This window comes from Equus quagga, chromosome 17 (assembly GCF_021613505.1).
Source record: "Equus quagga isolate Etosha38 chromosome 17, UCLA_HA_Equagga_1.0, whole genome shotgun sequence".
Classification (NCBI taxonomy): Eukaryota; Metazoa; Chordata; class Mammalia; order Perissodactyla; family Equidae; genus Equus; species Equus quagga.
In genome coordinates this window covers 50054373-50071214 of record NC_060283.1, presented here as the reverse complement: position 1 = coordinate 50071214, position 16842 = coordinate 50054373, and the positions used below count along the sequence as shown (strand labels likewise).

Below are 16842 nucleotides of genomic sequence, written 5' to 3'. Positions count from 1 at the left end.
TCTTCTTTTCCTGATCCCTGGCATGCCCAGGAGCAGGAACCTAGCCCAATCCCCCAGACGCCAGGGTGGTGCTGGATCTGGGGTCCCTGGACCGTTTTAGATTCTCCCGGCTTAAAAGAGAGGCAGTTCTGGGATTCCTGAGGCCACTCCTTGTGCAACAGTCCGTTTTGCCAGAAATAACCTGGGAGGCCTTGAGGAGCGTGCAAACGGAGCCCATTGCGTCACGGTTGCTAGGCAACCGGCAGCGTGGTGGAGCCGGTTGTCCGTGTGTTGCCCTCTGGTGGCCGCTCTCGCACACTGCAGGCTCTGTCCCGACCCGGCCGGCTGGAGTAGCACCGCCACCTGGTGGACTCGCTATGGTCAAAGATCCCGTTCAAGCACATTGAGTTCCTCCCCAGGAGACCAGAGGGCCCAGAGAGGTTCCAGGGGGTTCCGCAGCCCTGGGAGGCTCTGAGCAACCAGGGCCAGGATTCCTCAGCCCCACGTTGGCCGTTTCTTCCGGAGCTGGCCCTGCTTCTTGCTTATCCCTGTCCCAGATTCCTCCCAGGCGTTCAGGCCCTCATCTAGAGCCCGAAGCTGGTCAGGAGAGAAGGCACAGACTACCGTGACGCTGTTGTGTTCATGAGGAGGACACGTGCCCATACAGCTGTCCCGGATTGTCATCCAGGTTGAAGCGTCTCCTTCCAGTCGCCCCAGCCCCCTTGGTCTCTGGCGCCACGATGGCCTCTAGCTGCATCTGGCCTCTGACTCCCCTGGCCTACGTGAGGGCAAAAGTTCCCTTAGCTTGGGCAAGGCCAGGTGGAATTTCAGAGAACTTTGCCAGGGAACAGAGGGGAGGTCAAACGCGAAAACCTAGAACATAAGAGTTTGCAGAGCAGATTCCGAAGGCGGGGAAGGCGGTGGCCCCGCGCACGGGCTCGGCAGAGCCGCTTTGCACGCGGCACTCCTTCGTTTCCTGAGCTCTTGATCAGGGTGCCTGGCGGGGGGCGGGGGGTGGGCTCCCCAGTTTGCTCTGAGAGATGCCGCGACCTCACAGGGAGGAACCTGCTTCTTCCCCAGCCGCTGAGAGGGAGAGGCCCCTGAGCCAGGAAGGCTCGGCTCTTCATTGGACAAAGCTTGTGTCAGTCATCTCTGCTTGGCAAATAGCTGAGGGCTATGGGCGTTCCGCAGCTGGGAAATGGACACCAAGAGCGTGGGGGCTTTTGAAACCGAATGAGTCCTGGTCCTGCTTGGGGCGGAGGAGGGGGCAGGATGCCTCCCGTAAAACTAGACTTTCAGGCCTCAGATCAACGTGTGAAAAAGTTTCAGTGAAAAGTAGAACCAGACATAACCTCTTGCTGGTGAACATGTCACTCTATGGGGAAGGGCATGAATATGGCCTGAGAGCCAGGAGTCTGGAAGCCCACCGCCAGCCCCCTCTGGTCTCCACCCCGCCCCCACCAAAGGGAGGCAGCAGCCCTTTAGCGAGTGCCAGAGGCCAGAGGCGGCCAACACGCACACTGAGCTGGGGCTGCTTACGGGGAATTCTTCCTCACCCAGAGTGGGGGCTCTGAGAGGCCAGAGGGGGCTGCAGCAAGCCAGAAGTTTGCCAGGTGCCTTGAGGGATAGGAGAGGAAAGAATGGCAGTGGGGGCCGGGCTGGAGGTGGAAGAGAGAAAGACAAGGGATGATGGGACAGTGGCAAACGCATAGAAGGCCTGGGGCCTGGACAATCAGAGCTCTTTTCACTTGGGGACATTCAGAATTTGTCTGGAAGCCTTTGTCGCCCCTGTGTTTCCTCGGACTTTCTCTTCACCGACCCTCCAACCATGTTCTCCGAGGGGGATTGGGCGACTTGGCCAAGGCCTTCTTCCACGTGTAGAGGGGAACCAATGGAAAGGAGCCACCCCCAGCCCTGGTGGCTCAGCTCTAGGGGACTGCTGAGGGGTTAGAGGCCATGGCATTTTGAAGCAACAGACTCTGCTGCTGTCTGCTTTAGACTGGAAGCAGCTTCACGAGTGGGCACCTGCCAGGTGGCGCAGGACGCTTTCTGTAAGTAAGGAGGACAGTGGGCCCATTGCCATCTGCCCCCTGCCCTGCTTTGGCTTTCTGAGTGGGGTTATGGCCACAGCTTGGGCAGCTGCCCAAAGCTTTCATTTATCCTTAGACAACTTCAAGCCCCCTTCAGGCCCGGAGATATGCTAACTCATTCTTCTGCTTGGAGCAAAGAGGGCGGCTGGCATTTCCTTGCTCTGTGCTGAGGATTCAGCTCCCTTGAGACGTCCGATGCCCTTGTGAAAGCTTCTGGCTGTCAGAGCTCACGGACCATCTGCTTGGATTGCCCTGGGCCCCTCCTGTAGGGCACAGAGCCTGGCAATAATGTGTCCCGTTTGGCAGCCTGTGTGACATCTCTTCTTGTATCGTATCAGGTGACTCAAATGATGATCATGCCTGTTGACACTTAGAGCTCTCAGAGGGAATTCTGAGCAGCAATGGAAAGGCGAAACAGAATTCAAGGGCACTGGGGCCAAACGCTGTGTGTACAGCTGGCGCTTAAGCCGCTGTTGCAAGCAGCAATAAAACAGGTTCTGGGCAAGCTTTGGACAGTGGGTTGAAGCCAGGGTGGCACATAAGAAGGCCGAAGTGAGGAGTTTGGTTTCCAGATAAATAAATCATAAAGTGGTCTGAAAGAGAACTTGATGGGTCGTGTGGCTCACCACTTGTGCAAAGAGCAGACTCCAATATTTGTAAGTTTTATGTTCTGGAAGAAAGATTTAATACTTGAGCCCTCTGCTGGGATTATTTTTAATTTAGTTGGAAATGTTTCCTTTTATTGAACAACCCTTTTATCAAGTGCTGACTGAGCAGACAACTGTCGAGATGTCCTCTGCGTGGTGGTGGGTGTCACACTCGGCTTTGCGGGCCTGGAGGAGGAGCAGGGACCTCTCAAGACAGGGCTGCTGGGACCATGGGAGGTGTGGCACGGAGAGGAGGTGGGCACAGCTGGAGATGACACAGGGGCTGGGAGCTGCTGGAATGATAGCGGGGAGAAGAGGGGCACTGAGGAGCGCGCAAAACCAGACTTTCATTTGAGGCTCCCTTAGCATGCCTGTCACAGCACCTGTCCCACTGCACACCCATAAGCTGGACTTGTCTGTCTCCCCTCTAGGCCACAGGGTGGACAGAGACCCAGCCTGAGCCCGTGTTGTACTCCTACTGCCTCCCACACTGCCTGGTCACAGGGGTGCATGAAGTACATAGGGGTGAACAGGTGACAGAGAAGGAAGGGCCAAGAAGTCGAGGACACTGTCCCACTTAGGATCCAGTGAAGGCCAAGGGTGACACTAGTAGAACTTTTAAAGAATTCAGAAAATGTCTCGGTTCTCATGTTTGTTAGTTTCAGTTACAGCTGTCCCTTTCTCTGTGTCTGTCAGTAATAATGCCCTCAAAACTCAAAGAGGCACTGTGGGTTTCTTTCCGAGCCAGCTGGAGGGAGAGATGTTGGTGATCCTACATCCTACTTACCAGACTGATGACTAGACAGTGGCGGGTGGGAAAGAGAAAGTGCCGTTGGAGGGCCCAGGAGCTGTGGGAGACAAGATGGGGAATGGACGGGAAGTGTGAGAGATGGCCCTGGGGCTCCAGTCAGCAGGAAGGTTCATGTTCCATCGTAGCTGTCCCGTCCCTGCTCCACCAGTGGTTCTTCAAAATGCTAATAATGGAGGGACCAGAGCGTCTTCATGCTGGGTTTTGGAGGGCCTGTCGTGTACATGGCTTTTTTGTGAGAGTGTTCCCAGAGGCTGTGGCCCTTGAAGGCTACCCTTACGCCTCGTATCCTCTCCTCCAGCCTCTGCTCTCTGGGGCCCAGCCCTACCCCCCATTCCCACTATAGCTGAAAGTGACTCTTATTATTGCTTCTCCTTAGTATGGAAATACAAATACGTGGTGTCCGTATTTATTTTAGAAAGGGCAGGAACTGTGCCTATTTCTGTTCTGTCTGCTAAGCCACCGAGAGGCTCTACATAGCCCGTTCTAATGTTTGGGCTGGTTGGTTGGGCCCGTGATCCGTGAGCTCCTTGGCTCTGCCGACGTTGCCTTTGTGGTGGCCACTGCAGTTGATCGGGCCAGCACACAGGGCTGGGAGTCAGGAGTCCTGGGTTCTAGCCTTGCCTCAGGCACTAGCTGGTGAGCTTGGTTATGACCCCTGGTCCTTCTGGGAGATTAAGGGTTGGCTCCAGTGCTCCTGCGGACCTTGTTATTCCAACAGACCTTGACCGCTGCAGCGCCTGCTCTGGAAAGGGTGGGAAGCAGAGGGCTAAATCCCATTGTAACCCTCCAAAAACCTCTGGGTGAAGTTGCTTGGCTTAAGAACTTTCTCCTTATATTCCTATATTAAATTTTATATTAAATTTTAAAATTTTATATTAAAATTTAAATATATTTTAAAAATAAAATATATTTAAATATATTTTATATTAAATTTATATTAAATTCCTATATTAAATTAAACAAATGCTGCTTAAAATGTTAAAGAGGTTTAATTAACTAAGTATATAAATGGGACTTGCCAGGTGACAGGGAGCATAGGTCTTGGGAGAGCCCGCTTCTGCATTCGCTGGGGAATGAGGAACTCAGGGACCACAGTGGGGGGAGGTAAGGTGAGGGGGTAGGGCTGAGCGATGACCTTGGGGAATGACTCTGGGAGTCCTGACTGAATAATCAGATAAAACTCTGAGAGAGAACCAGAATTCAATTAGATGAAAGTTTAACATCCGTAAGAATTGTGCAGTGCTCAGGAGTAAGAAGCATATGAAGAGAAGGCAGGATTCTTTACAGTTAGATGGAAAAATATACAGTTACATACCTTAAGGGCCAAATAAATGCAAAATCAGGTGTGGGCCCTGGCTGGGGTTGTGGACTGGACTCTGATTTGAAACCCAGTAATCAATCACTCGTGTCTAAGGGGGTGGGCTCCTCGGCCACTGCCATCTTGGAGTTAGGAAGTTAGAGACTGGAAATAGGGCTTGATGGGTCCTTAGAATCACCAGCGAGGATCCAGTCAGCATCCCAATGCAAATCTCTGATTGACAGCAACCTCAGTTAGCTGAGAAGGAAAATATCTCCCTTCTGGGTAGCTATTTCAGTAGTCCAGGGAAAATATACAACTCAGCACACAAAGGTTTAAGGGAATCCAAACTGTAGTTTTAGTATTTTCAAGTTAAAAGAATTTGTGTGTATATGACTGTCTTCGTCCATTCAGGCTGCTGTAACAGCACACCACAGACTGGGTGGCTTATGCACAATACAAATATATTTCTCACCGTTCTGGAGGTTGGAAGTCCAAGATCAGGGTGCCTGCAGGTTCTGTGTCTAGTGAGAACCCACTTCCTGTTTCATGGATGGTCATCTTGCTGTGTCCTCACCTGGCAGAGGATGAGAGAGCTCCCTGAGGTCTCTTTTCTAAGGGCACTAATCCCATTCGTGAGGGCTCCACCCTCAGGACCTAAGGCCCCATCTCCTTATACCATCACATCGGGAGTTAAGATTTCAACATACGAATTTTAGAGGAAACAAACATTCAGTCTATAGCAATGATACTTTATGGATGTGTAATTTTAAAGAGAATTTGGCTCTTAGAATAATAGACCACCTAACATTCCACTTTAATGTTTGTACTTGAATAATTGTTAGAGACTTCTGATTTTCAGCTGAAATCTAAGTTTACGTATAGATTGGAAATTTAAGAGAATTTTAGCTTCACTGTTTTTTGTATGCTTAATTTATTACATCTCTAAGAGTCACTTTAGTACTTGGGAAGATTTGTCAGTCAGATGAAGTACTTAAAAAGGAATTGAATATATTAAATTTACAAATGCGACTTAAAATGTTAAAGAGGTTTAATTAACTAAGTATATAAATGGGCCTAAACATTAGTCAAACCCTCTCAGAGTGATTGTTAATATTTGCTAGACTTATAAATAGGATCATAAGATTCCTAAGCTGATTTTAAAAGCTTAAAGAAGAGCCATAAATTTCTGAATCTATACATTTCATAAATCAAATATTAATTTTCAAGACCCAAGTAAAGCTATGAATGATCTTTTCTGCGCACAAAAGCCACTCTCAAGGACATAAAAACTTTACTCTAACCAGCGAGCAGGTCTTCAGTGGTGCAGGAGGAGGAAGTGAAGAGGAGAAAATAAGATTTTAGTGTAGGGACTGTCCTGTTCTCAAGGTGAGGCTTGTTAGTCTCTTCCACCCATTGCCAAATGGCTCGTCTCACAGGGAGAGACTATAATTAATGGCACACTCACCGTGTGGGAGATCAGAATAGCTGACGAGGGTATTTGGCAGCTAAGACACTGGGTTAGGTTGTGACGGCTTTGGGCTCCCAGCAGCCCCTCTCAGCAAGCCCTCCAAGGTTGAGTTCCGCTGTTCTGTTAGCTGTGAGTTATTCCTCAAATCATTTCCTCGGAGCACGAATAAGGACGTTCTGTGGTAGAGCCTGAGGTTTTTGTTTCCCAGAGGGCTTTGCAGCTGAGAGCCAGTGGAATGCGGATCAGTCAGAATTCTTTGCACCCAACAGAAGCCAGGTCTTGCCAGTTTAAGCAGTAACAGAGCTGTTGAAAAGCCACTCACAGAAGCGCTGGGAAAATCCAACTCGGAAGTGATACTGGCCAGAACCATGGTCAAAAACATGCCGTAGAAAAAATTTGGTGAGAATGCTGCTGCCACCACTGAGCACAAGATGCCACAGTTCAAGCCCCTGGTGGTGGATGCCATCCCTAGTATTGCTGCCACCCTGCCCCTGGAATGGCCACCAGAAGGATTCTCCACTCTCCTGCTTCTCAGCATCACTAGTACCTGGTCCAGGGTCTCAGGGGGATGCGTCTGATTGGCCAAGCTTACATCATGTGATGTGCCCAAGCTGCAGGGAAGGCTGGGAATGAGAGTTGTGGCATTTTAGCTTCTGTGGTGGGAGGTGAGCTCTGACCGCCTCTGAGACTCATAGTAGTGGTGTGTTGGAGCCAGCTTACACGAGCTGATTGTTAAAATTTCAAGGACTTGTAAGCTGGTTGTTGAACACGGCCATCATAAAAAAGTAAATTATAGTAGTGTACTTTCCCCTATTCCTCCTGCAAAGTACAACTAAAACCCCTGGACATTATGCATATAAAAGAAACACAAGAAGACTCTGAAAGGAGGAGAGAAGAAGGCAGACCTGCTGGGAACCTTGGGACCCAAATAATAACACATCAGTGAGGTCCTTGGGATTTCTTTTTCCTCCTATTTCCCAAATATGAAGCTGAAGAAACTGGCAACCCAGAAATGCCAATGAGTGCAGACAAAAAAGTGCCAACAAAAGTGTGCTCTCTCTGGCCAAAGGACCAGGAAAGGAGCAACAGAGCAAGATGGAAAACTTTCAGACAATAGCTGCGTCCGCACCCCAACCCGTGCTAAGAAAGGCTAAGTGGGGAGCCTGGACTTCCGACTTTGAGAGGCTTGACAAGGCTCCTCGACACCCCTGCTGGGGTGTCACAGAAGGCCAAGTAGGGGGCCTGGAACTTCACCCCCACATGGTATTAATGAAGCCCCCTTTCCCCTCCTGCTGGGTGTCTCAGAGGAGGCCTAGTGGAGAGTCAGAACTTTCGCCACTGCCCAGCAGTAGGAGACAGAGAGGAATATCATAGAATGATAAAGGAGTCAATCTACTAAGAAGACGTAATAATCCTAAATATGTATGCACCAAACAACAGGCCTATGAAACATGTGAAGCCAAAACTGATTGATCTGAAAGGAGAAACAGACAAATCACAATTACAGCTGGAGACTTCAACACTCTTATCTCAACGATTGATAGAAAATCAGCAAAGATGTGAAAGTCAACACCACCGTTGACCAACAGGATCAAACAAACTGTAACCCAACAACAGAATACACATTCTTTTCAAGCGCTCATGGTGCATATACCAAGATAGACTGTATCCTGGGCCATAAAACAAATTGCAGCACATTTAAAAGAGTTGAAATCATACAGAGTTTGTTCTCTGACCACAGTGGAATCAAACTAGAAAATCAATATCAATCAATCAATGTAGAAAAATAACAGGAAAATCTCCAAAAACTTCTAAATGAAATAACACACTTTTCAATAATCCACGAGTCAAAAAGGAAATCTCAAGGGAAATAAAAAAAAATTATTGAACTGAAAGAAATGAACATACAAGTCAAAATTTGTGGGACACACCTAAAGCAGTGCTGAGAGGGAAATTTATAGCACTGTGCTTACATTGGAAAAGAGGAAAAGTCTAAAATCAATAAGCTAAGCTCCTGGGGCTGGCCTGGTGACATAGTGGTTAAATTTGCATGCTCTGCTTCAGTGGCCTGGAGTTTACTAGTTCAAATCCTGGGCACAGAACTACACACCACTCATCAAGCCATGTGGTGGGGGCATCCCACATACAAAACAGAGGAAGATTGCCACAGATGTTAGCTCAGGAACAATCTTCCTCAAGCAAAAAGAGGAAGATTGGCAATAGGTGTTAGCATAGGGCCAATCTTCCTCACCAAAGAAAACCCCCCAAAAACTAAGCTCCTACCTTGAGAATCTAGAATTAAGATGGTCAAACTAAACCTAGAGCAAACAGAAAGGAGGAAATAATACAGATGAGAGCAGAAATCAGTAAAACTGAAAACAGAAAAACAATAGAGAAAATCAATGAAGCAAAGAGCCTGTTCTTTGAAAAAGTCAATAAAATTGACAAGCCTCCAGCTAGACTGATGAAGAAAAAAAAGAGAGAAGACACAGATGACCGCTATCAGGAATGAAACAGGGCATAGCCTACCAGCCCTGCAGACATTCAAAGACTAATAAGGGAATAATGTGAACAAGTCTTGACAACAAACTTGACAACTTAGGTGAAATGGACCATTTCTCAAGGAACACATAGTACCACAACTCAGTCAACATAAAAGAGGTAATCTGAATAGCCCTATAACAATTAAGGAAATTGAATTCTTAATTTAAAAACTCCAGGAAAAGAAATCTCCATGCCCCAATGGTTTTGCTACAGAATTCTACTAAACACTTGAAGGTGAATTAACACCAATTCTACACAATCTCATCCAGAAAATAGAAGAGGAGAGAATACTTCCTAATTCATTTGATGCAGCTAGTGTTACCCTGATACCAAGACCAGACGAAAGTCATACAAAATAGGACACTAAAAACCAGTATCCTTCATGAATATAGATGCAAGAAATCTTTTTAAAAACTAGGAAATATAATTCAGCAATATAAAAAAGAAGGATAGGGTCCAGCCCCATGGCTGAGTGGCTTAGTTCACGCACTCTGCTTCAGTGGACCAGGATTTCACTGGTTCAGATCCTGGGCGTGGACATGGCATGGCTCGTCAGGCCATGCTGAGGTGGTATCACACACAGCACAGCCAGAAGGACCTACAACTAGAATATACAGCCATATACTGGGGGGCTTTAGGGAGAAGGAGAAAAAAAAAGAAGAAGATTGGCAACAGATGTTAGCTCAGGTGCCAATCTTTAAAAAAAAAAAGAATTATATATTATGAACAAGTGGGGTTTATTCCAGAAATGCAAAGCTTGTTCAATATTAAAAAATCAACCAATGTAATCTGCCATGTTAAGACATGATCATATCAATTGATACAGAAAGAAGTGTTTGACCAAATTCAACATCCATTCATGATCAAAACTCTCAGAAAAATAGGAATAGAGGGGAATTTCCTCAGTGTAATAAAGGGCATCTACAAAAAATCTACAGTTAACACTACTTAATGGCGAGAGATTGAATGTGCTCCCACCAAGACTGGGAGCAAGGTAAGGGTGCCCTCTCTCACCACTCTTATTCAACACGGTGCTGGAAGTTCTGGGCAGTGCAATAGACAAGAAAAAGAAATAAAAGGCACACACATCAGAAAGGAAGAAAGAAAATAGTCTCCGTGTGCAGATGATGTGATTGTCTATGACAAAACCCCTAAAGAATCTATAGAAACCAAACCAAACCAAACTCCTAGAACTAAGTGGCTTGGACAAGGTCACAGGATGTGAGGTAAACACACAGAAATCAATTGTCTATATACTAGCAATAAACACGTGGACCCCAAAATTGAAACTACAGTACTATTGACAGCCATTCAAAAAAATGAACTACTAAGGCATAACTATAACAAAAATTCCTAGGACCCATATGTTGAAAGTGGCACAAAGCTGATGAAAGAAATCAAAGAAGACTCACATAATGGAGAGACGTAGTGTGTCCATGGATTGGAAGTGTCAGCCTCATAAAAATGTCAGTTCTCCCTAAATTGATATATAGTTTTAATGCAATTTTTATTAAAATCTAAGCAAGATTTTTTACAGATATATACAAGGTTATACTAAAATTTATATGGAAAGGTATAGGAACTATAGCTAAAACAATTTTGAAAAAGAAGAATAGGGGGCTGGCCCCGTGACCGAGTGGTTAAGTTCGCGCGCTCTGCTGCAGGCGGCCCAGGGTTTCGTTGGTTCGAATCCTGGGCGCGGACATGGCACTGCTCATCAGACCACGCTGAGGCAGCGTCCCATATGCCACAACTAGAAGGACCCATAACGAAGAATATACAACTATGTACCGGGGGGCTTTGGGGAGAAAAAGGAAAAAAAAATCTTTAAAAAAAACAAAGAAAAATCATTTAATACACCTGAACATCAGGTGAGTTACTAAACATCAGAGCTTAGTCTAGCCTACCTTAAAAAAAAAAAAAAAAGAAGAACAATAAAGCGTGATGAATCAGTCTACCTGACTTCAAGACTTATTACCTTGCTACAGTAATCAAAACTGTGTGGTACTGGTAGAGCATTAGACAATGCATTGATGGAACAGAATAGAGGCCTCGGATATACACTCACACAAGTATGCCCAAATGATTTTTGACAAAAAGTGCAAAAGGAATTCAATGGAGGAAAGATAGCTTTTTCGACCAATAATGATGGAGTGATTGGACATCCATGGGCAAAAAGATGAACCTTGACGTCAGTCTCACACCTTATATAAAAATGAGCTCAAAATACTTGCAACATGGTGGTGTAGTGGTTAAGTTTGTGTGCTCCACTTCATCAGCCCAGGGTTTGTGGGTTCAGATCTTGGACGTGGGCCTATGCACCACTTGTGAAGCCATGCTGTGGTGGCATCCCATATACAGAGTAGAGGAAGACTGGCACAGATGTTGGCTCAGGGACCATCTTCCTCAAGCAAAAAGAGGAAGATTGGCAATGGATGTTAGCTCAGAGCTAATCTTCCTCACAAAAAAGAAGAAAAAAATTAGCTCAAAATAGATTGCAGACTTAAATGTAAAAGTTAAAACTATAAAAATTTTAGAAAAAAAGATAGGAGAAAATCTTTGGGATGTAAGTCTGGACAGAGTTCTTAGACTTGACAAAAAGGTCATGATCTATAATAGGAAAAATGGACAAATTGGACTTCATCAAAATTTTAAAATTTTGCTCTGCAAAAGACCCCAAGAGGATGAAAAGGTAAGTTACAGAGCAGGAGAAGATATTTGCAAACCACCTATCTGACAAAGGACTAGTAAATAGATTATATAAAGAATTCCCCAAACTCAACAGAAAAAAACAAACAATCCAATTTGAAAAATAGGCAAAACACATATAGAAACATTTCACCGGAGAGGATATACAGATAGCAGATAAGCACACGAGAAGACGTTCAGTGTTTTTAGCCCTTAGGGAAATGCAAGTTCAAACTGCAACGAGATATCTCTCCACACCTGTCAGAATGGCTAAAATAAAAAAGAGTGATGACGCCAAGGGCCGATGAAGACATGGGGAAAGTTGACCACTCATACGTTACTGGTAGGAAGGTAAAGTGGGACAGCCACTCTGGAAAGCAGTTTGGTTGTTTCTTACAAACCTGAGCATGCAGTTACCATATGACCCAACAATTGCACTCCTGGCGTTTATCCCAGAGAAGGCTTATGTTCACACAAAAACCTGCACACAAATGTTTATAGCAGTTTATTTACAACAGCCCAAACCAGGAAACGACCCAGATGCTCTTCAGTGGGTGAATGGTTAAACAAACTGGAATGCTAGTCAGCAATGAAAAGGAATGAACTTTTTTTTTTTTTTTAAAGATTTTATTTTTCCTTTTTCTCCCCAAAGCCCCCTGGTACATAGTTGTGTATTTTTTTAGTTGTGGGTCCTTCTAGTTGTGGCATGTGGGATGCCGCCTCAGCATGGCCTGATGAGCAGTGCCATGTCCGCCCCCAGGATCCGAACTGGTGAAACCCTGGGCCACCAAAGCAGAGTGCCCGAACTTAACCACTTGGCCATGGGACTGGCCCCCGGGAATGAACTTTTGATATGCACAACAGCCTGTGGGTATCTCCAGAGAATGACGTTGAGTGAAAAAAGCCAGTCCCCAAAGGTTACACACTGAATGATTCCATTTATATAATATTCTGAAAGTGACCAAATTATAGAAATAGAGACAGGTTAGTGGTTTCCAGAGGTTAAGGAGGGGATGTGGGTAGGAGGGAGGTGGGAGAATATAAAAGGGCAGCATGAGGGGTCATCATTGTGATGGCAATGTTCTGTATCTTCATTGTGTCAAGGTCAATATCCTAGTTGTGGTGTTGACCTCAGAGTGAAAAAACTAATTAAAAAAATTAAATGACATAAACTCAAATACATTATATTAAAAACAAAGGTATTAAATACTCAACATTTGTTACTTCCTAATTATTTTATTGCTTTGACTATTATCTGTGCTTTGAAGTTATTTGTGCCCGTTGTATCAATTGGTGAAGATTTTCTATAATGATATGCTACTGTGCGTCTCTTTCCAATTCTGCATTTGGTGACATCGTGTCGCCAGCTTGAAATCAGCCATAGTGGGAGTGTTCACACCACAAAACTGAGCAAACACTGAGAATGAGGTCTCCCCTCCATTCAGAGCAGGTTGTTACTTTACCAAGACTCTACTACTTATAAGACAAGGAATTTCCCAAACACGGGAAGCAGGTTTAGATACTGGGCACCCCACCCTACTCCCAAAAAGAAAAGTCCATCAAAAAATGGATAATGACTCAGCTCGGTTATGAGAAGAAGTGGAGGCCAGGATCTTCTTCAGCCTATTTTCCCTCTACTTTATTGCTCCTCTCATTTTAGACAAAGGAGTTGTGGACCGTAGGTGAAGAGAATCCTGGGAGAATGGAATCCTGGCTGTTGATAATCTTGTTTTTTTGAATATTCAGTAGAGAAATGGCAGGACAGCGGAACTACGGAAAAATAGAACCTTGTGAGTGCTCAAGTTATCTTTGTACTTTTTTTCCTAGTCAACATCCTCTCTGTTCTTTTTCCGGCAAAATTCTGATCCTTTCTTTAGCACCCTGATCTAGGGACCTTGCAGCTATTGGTTTTGCTCTTCCAACAAACTTTTCCTTCCCATGCTTCTCCATTTGGCCGTAGGTAGGACGCGAGTGGGCAGAGGTGGGCCTGTGGAGGGACATCAGTCTGATCAACCAGCCCATCCCGTAGTGTGGCTGTGGTGACTGGTCCATTGGCAGGTACAGACAAGTTGCTACATTGGCACTGGTGGCATCTGTGCTCTCTGCAAAGAGAGGGCCTCTCTGCCACCAGAGTGTGGCCAACACAGAGCTAGGCAGAGAGGAGACAGACAGACACCGTCTTATTTGGGCTGAGTCCCTGGGAACCCCTGAGGCCCTGTTCCCCGCAGCTCGTCTTTCCTAGCTAAATTCCATTTTTAGCTGAAGCAAATTCTAGCTGAGTTTTTTGGCACGTGCCGCCAACAAAATGCCAAATAAACACACGCTATTTACAGAGGCTCCCCTGGTGTCTGTGGCTTCTCTTCCCTCCTCCGGCTCTCGATCTCTCTCCCCTCTATTTGGAATTTATATATGTGATCTAAAACTGCCAGTCACAACCTAAAACCGTGGGAAACCCCTTTCCTCCTAGAGAGCTGGTTAACTTACAGATAATCTTCAGAGGCCCGGAGTCAACTGCTTCTCTCCTCTGAGCCTCTCTGGAGGCAGCCGGCCACGGAGTCGAGTCGGAGACAGGAAAACAGCGTGATTGCTGTTTTATGGCCTGAAAGAAACATTTGGGCAGGAATACACTTTTTTTTTCAATATAGAAGAAACCTCCAAAAATCAAGCCAAATGTTTTTTGAGAAACGATTTGTGGTAGTAAACTGACTGGTGCTAAGACACCTCCGTCTTCGGCTCCCATATTTCCTGATTTATTTTGGCACCAGGATGTCTGTAGTGCACCATCTAGCCACATGTTAATTTTTTGTCTATGTAAGGGTGTAAACTGCATATGGTTTATTTCAATTAGCTTAATTGTTTTTGGTATTTAATAGCTAATTGTCTTAATTAGCTTCCGAAGCACAACAATGCCGACAACGGTAATGACTACATCTTATCCATATGGTTACAGAAGACGGATGACTCAATCTCCCATCCGCAGGCTGTGCGCGTCCCGGGAGGAGGACCCAGCAGATGTGAGAGGAGGAAGATGGAAGTCCTTCAGAGAGCTGACCTGGCCTTGAATGTAAAAACTGAATATTAAGAATAAATGAGGAAGTGATGGACAGGGGAATAAAACAGGAGAATGAAGGATTTATGTTGGACTTGAGTCATCTATTTTCTTAATGCACATTGCATGGAGTCACGCTGGGTGAATAATAATAACAACAAATTTCACGGTGCCAGCAGGCTGCATTGGCTGTGATCTGAAGAGGCAATGTTTGAAGACCAAACTGTGGGACACTGAAAGTGAGAAATGCCCCATAGTGCAATCTGTCTTAGGAAAAGCTGGTACCAGTCAAAACCTGGGTCACATTTCTTTGGCAAATCTGGCTTAGAAGAAGTTCATAGCTAGTGCCTGGCATATATTAGGAGCTTAATATATGTTTTAATCAGCACCTGTCAGGAAATCCTTTGGGCTCAATCTTCAAAATATATCTAGAACCCGACACGTCGCACCTCCTTAACTGCTACTATCCTGCTCTGATATCTGCCATCATCTATGACCTGCCCGCCTCCACAGCTCCCCGCTTGTCTCCCTGTGTCTCCCTCAGTCCCTACAGTTTATTCCCAACACAACAGCCAGAGGAACTTTTTAAACGTAAATCATATCATATCACTGCTCTTCTCAGAACCTTCTAATGGCTCCCGTCTTATTGGGAATAAAAGCCGGAGTCCTTGCGATGACCACTAAAGTCCCATCCGGTCCTGTCTCCCTTCCTGAGCTCATCTGCTCTTATTTTCCCTACTCCCTCCGCTGTGCCCGCCCTCCATGTCCCTCACATGGTTAGGGCTGCAATGCCCAATTCCGTTCCCTCTAGCCACACGTGGCTAATGACTGTTGCGTGGACAGTGCACCTATAGAACGTCTCCATCATCACAGAGAGTTCTACTGGCCAGTGCTGCTTCTGGGACTTCATGTGGCTGGAAAGGTCTTTCCAAAGACGTCCACATGGCAAACCCCCTCAGCTCCCGAGTCTTGGCAAAAATGTCACCTTCTCCAAGAGGCCCACCCTGCCCACTCATTGCAAAATCTCAGCCCACCGCCCCGCTCCCCGCTCTGCTCACTCCTGCTCCCCTCCCTCTGCTCTGTTTTTCTGTAGCACTTAATACCTTATAGCGATTATACAACTCAGTTATTTATTATGCTCATTGATTACTGTCAGTCTCCCCCATGAAAATGTATGCTCCAAGAATTGGGGTTTCATCAGGTTTTGTCCACTGTGGTGCCCCAGCATCTAGAACAGAGCCTGCCACACAGTTGGTATCCATTAAATATTTGTTGAAGGAATTAGTAATGGGTCAACATTTATTGAACACCTACTGTGTTCCATGCTCTGTGCCAGGCACTGGGGACACATAGAAGAATAAAAGAGACATTGTTCCTGCTGTCATGGAGTTTCTATTCTCAAGGGAGAGACAAGTCAACACATACCTAATACAGATTTGGAAAAGTTCTATGAAAGAGACAAGTAGGGAGCAGACGTAGAGACTATCATGCATGTGTATGTGTGTCGGGGTGGGGAGACATTTTTGATGAGGACAAGCCAGCTACATAAGGAAGGGTGGAGGGAGGGAGGGGCTGCAGGAGGCAGTTGAAGAGTCTTACAGAGGAGAGAGCATGTGCAAAGGCCCTGAGGCCGGTAGGCATGGATGCAAGGGTGAGTGAACAGTGCTTGGGAGATGACCGTGAGTTATTAATCATCATCGATCAGTCACCAGCTGCCTTCCGTGATAGGGCTACTCAAAATGCGGTCCTGAACCAGCAGTGTCCGAATCATCTGGAATCTTGTTAGAATCGCAAATTTGTGGGGCCAACCCAAGACTTGCGAATAAGATTGTTAACAAATTCTGCCAGGCAATCCTGATGCCCACTGTTCCATAACACTGCAGCCCCGCTACAGAATCTGAGCACTGGTGGGCACTCAATGACCATTGCTTGAATGAATGAATGAATGAGGGGATACGTGTAACAACCACTACAGTGCCTGTTCATTTCTATGTTCTTCTTCAGCAGAAGCCACGATGACAATTAGCAAGGAATACAAAGCGGTACTTTACTTACTGAGCCAGGGGGCAATCGTGAAGTGGAAGAATGAAAGAGAAGGAAATGCTGGAGTGTCACAGGGATTCAGAGGTTTGGATTTAGAGAGGAGAGTGAAGGCCTTCCTGATGGGGGAAGTGGCTCGTGGCTGAGAGGACCCTGGCTTGATCATGGGAGTGAGAAGGAGGCCACCAGCCAGAAAGAGCAGATTGCGTGCGAGCGAGCGGGGAGA

General features: G+C 46.0%; 1 long non-coding RNA gene across 1 annotated transcript; it reads right to left on the bottom strand.

Moving 5' to 3' along the window:
* Window positions 1-2745: 2745 nt before the first annotated feature.
* Window positions 2746-6729, bottom strand: LOC124229646 (uncharacterized). The gene is made up of 4 exons (XR_006885923.1): window positions 6293-6729; window positions 5300-5401; window positions 3504-3564; window positions 2746-3009 (listed from the first exon to the last, which is right to left on the bottom strand). It is a non-coding gene; the product is annotated as an uncharacterized LOC124229646 (long non-coding RNA).
* Between the last annotated feature and the right edge of the window lie 10113 nt (window positions 6730-16842).